The sequence below is a fragment of the Taudactylus pleione genome, unplaced genomic scaffold (assembly GCF_031769625.1).
Source record: "Taudactylus pleione unplaced genomic scaffold, aTauple2 ptg000066l, whole genome shotgun sequence".
Lineage (NCBI taxonomy): Eukaryota > Metazoa > Chordata > Amphibia > Anura > Myobatrachidae > Taudactylus > Taudactylus pleione.
The window spans coordinates 36,729,875-36,733,927 of record NW_028284468.1 but is presented as its reverse complement, the minus strand read 5'-3'; positions in this window follow the sequence as shown (position 1 = coordinate 36,733,927).

Below are 4,053 nucleotides of genomic sequence, written 5' to 3'. Positions count from 1 at the left end.
AGAGAGCAAGAGCAAGGCTTAAAAATAGAAATTTGGGGATTAATTGTCCTTTATATCAGTCATTTTACATATTTGTTATGGTGAATCAGTGTACGATGCATTGCAGCTACACATTTCAAGGGGTTAACTCCATTTTAATTCGAGAGCGATACATGTGATACACCTACTGTATTAGTACATACTAAATAAACATCGGCAGGGCAATAAGCTTCTTCTCAGTAATGTCATTATAGACACGCATAATTTAATTAGGTACTCTGGATGCAGAAACCTGGCAGCGTTATGAAGAACTATTTGAAGTAATTAATTATAAATATTGGTTCAGATGAGAGCAATTGCCGAGTTCTCTATAAGCTTTGGACACTCATAATTCTAGCTCTGACCTGCAACCCAAAGAGAGACAGAGTTACACTTGAGGGAGCTTCTCTGAAAAACATCAATAAACATATAAATTAGTGGATAGCTTTGTTGATTAGATGAAAAAAGAACACCTATTAGTTAGCTGTGCTCATTGATTAGTTGGCAGCAGATCTTGCAAATTGCGCGCCTGAACTTTTTTCTTACAAGGACAAAAAAATACTTAATATCAGTTACTTTTTTGTAAATGTATGTAATAGACTGACAAGTCTGAAAGTGATGAAAGTAGTGGAAAGGGTCACATACTTTAGCATTTCCCTGTACATGCACCCATAATTCCCTGTGACAAACCTGTCTGCTTACAGGCAAATAATTCCCTATGGCAGGCAGTGTTGCTAGGCAGATTAGCACCTGTCTTTCTGCGTCTATCCCAAACCACTTTCTCCATAAGGGGTTTACGTGCATTCCTGAAGAGTCTCTTGACAGTACATGGTGATTGATATCAACACCAGCTTCCTTCCAGTCTGTGTGCTGTACAGTAATTAAACCATGAACAAAAATACTTTAGACAACTGAGTTTTTCTTCTTTTCTACAGTTCTTGTGTTTAGTTGAGATTGAATGTTACAGTAAATTGTATTATTGTTGTAAGCTCATTGAGAAGTTTCATCTTTACTTTCTGCTTCATGTCACTGTGTATAACTTGTTTGAAGTGATCCCATAAATGTGCAGTGCTGTGTAATAATTTATGTTGGTGCTTTATAAATAAAGGATAATGATAATAAAATGGTATGGTACAAATGATCGACAAATGTAAAGCTCAACGCCAGATGATCCAAATGCAGTAGGTTGACAGGGACAAAAGGTCAATAGTGCAGAGTCAACATGGACAATTGGCCGACAGGTTGAAATGGTCACCACAAAAATGGTCGCCAGATAATACTGCATACCCCATGATAACACTATAATATTTCAATATATTTGAAGATATGATTGTCATAGAAATTATATTATAGAAGTGCAATTTAGAAGTTTCAATCAACTTACCTTTAAAAATACAATAAAACTAAAATTTGTAAAACCACCATATGTTTTGAGGATTCTTAATAAAACAAAAACAGTGTAATGTGTAATGGATATCTTGTTCAAAAGCTATTGATCAGTAAAAAAAAAGGGCAATATATTATACTATTTCCACCATCCTATCACTACAAGCACACAAAGAAAAATGGAAAAAATAAATGTAGTACTATTTAAAAGAGAAAACACCAATGTAAACTAGTAAAGCTTATTTGTAAAGTGTCTTGTATAGTGTTCAATATGCCTAGTAATTGTTGGAAGGTGTGTGCTCCTGCACTGCCTCCCTCCTCCAGCATCTGACAGGAAGGACTGAGCTGGAGGTCACTAGGACTTGCCGGAGCTCAGCTACAGAAGTCTGATCTCTGCCATCTGCTACTGCACATGTGCGGGGTCTCACACCCTGGTGTTCTACATGGGTGGTCGGATCCAGGAGACTCTCACCACTTTGGAGTCTAGCAGTGCCGCAGTATTATCCGCACATACACTATACCACCACAGTTGTACACTATACCACCAGTGCTACCATCCGCAGGTGCCAGTACCACGATCACACCCGTTGCACTATAATGCACAATGATTTCCTGAGGTCCAGGCTGCCACAATCCATGTTATACTTACCACTGTTACACCTGTGATATTCCCGGTGTCATGCTACCTGTTATTCTACCTAATACCACCAGTACCAGCTACTGCGTTATACATTTATTCAATACCACTCATATTCTGGCCAGATACATTAACCAACTTGTCTGCAGAACTACTGCATGATCTAGCACAATCCAATTCGCATGGCATATAAACACTAAGGGCTCTATTTATTATAATTATTTTTACTAAAAAACGCCTGGAGGTGGCATAACGCCTGGAGGTGGCGTTATCCAGGGTCTCCCCCGGTTACCGGACTCCTGCTCCGCTCTAATGTGCAGAGCAGAGCCCGGAGCCAGCCCCAGTGATCAGCTGTGTGGTCTCAACGGACCACACGCTGATACACTGCAAAAAAAAAAATTGTAAAAAAAAAAATAACTTACCTGAATCCAGGTACTGGAGTTCAGGGCTCCGGTGATGCCCTCCCTCCGGTCAGCTGGTCTCCCATACTGTACTGCGGCCCGGTCATCAGGTGACCGGGTCCCAGTGCAGTATGGGATGTCAGCCTACCGGAGTAATGGAGGACATTATCGGAGCCCGGATCATGCAGGTAAGTGCAATTAAGGGAGGGGGGTTCGCGATCATGGGGGGCAGGGCTTAGCGCCGCGGGGGTAGCAGCGGAGGTCGGTCTCCGCATGCGTGGGCACTTGTCACTGTATTTTTTGCAAAAATACTGTGATAAGTGTGCAGAGGGGATTCGCAGTGACAGAGCTTTATCACAAGCTCTGTCCCTGCAAGGGATTTTTAGTAAATCCCTGTGATATTGCCTGAATTCGCAATGCGAATTCAGTCAGTAATATCACACTACAATATGCATTACAAATGCGGATTGTAGTAAATAGAGCCCAATGACATAGATACTTTAATTGATAACTGGTTCGGGCTTCCAGTGTCGGTATTTAGTCCACCGGCAATACATCTGGCAGCATTACATACTGATTCCTCTGCTATTACCCTGCTAATAGTTTATGGACTCAGAGTGTTCCAGCATATTACTCTGCTAATAGGTGCAGAGAGCACTGACAGGTACTGACAACTATGCTAAATGGAAGTTTGTCATGGAGACTCAGTTAAAGCAGGAGATGTTGTAGAAGGTCACTAGTAATCCTGGTGACAATCCAAATGTTAAAGATGTGGACAGAGCTACAGTATTTAGACAATTCATCTAGTGAAGGAGCCACATGTTTGTTATATTATCCATGGGAAAGTTACAGCTTATACATGTATGTGGATAGTTCTGCAATGGCTTATGAAAATAAGTGTGAATCAACTAAGATTGGTGGTATTGGTGGCAAGGTCTTATATGCTACTCAAGTTGGGACAACTACACTATGCTTAAGAGTGAGAGGCAAGGAAATTGTCACTGACATGGAGGATGTACAGTATTATTTGTACTAAGGATTGCTATGAGTGTTCTTGAGTGGAGAGGATACAAAGTCCAGCTTGCAGACGGTCATTTTGTTGTGTACAACCAAAGAGGGACTGTTATTGCAGCAACTACCCAGTATCAACAACTATATACCCTAGACACTGTGTGCAATTGTCGGTGAGGAAGCCACTCAATCAATGGAACTGTGATACAAGCGGTTGGAGCATCTAGGCCAAGGGTGGCCAACCAGTCAGAGACAAAGAGATGAAAAATATCTGTAGTCTAGTTGAAGAGCAAACTGAGGCATGGCCTGGCTGTCATAAAACCATGCCCCACCCACACGAACTGTTGAAGTAAAAGAAAAAGCCAGAGCAATATAGAAAACATTGAAAAAGCCACATTCACATAAAATACACTGAAACAAGCCCGATCCACATAAAATACACGGAAACAAGCCCGATCCACATAAAATACATGGAAACTAGCCAGATCCACATAAAATCTCCATGTGTCACTCAAGGCCGCCACTGCAGCGGCCCCTCATGTGTCACTCCGGCCAGCACCCCCCCTCTTCTGGAGTTATTTTAACAGCCCCACTCTGCCC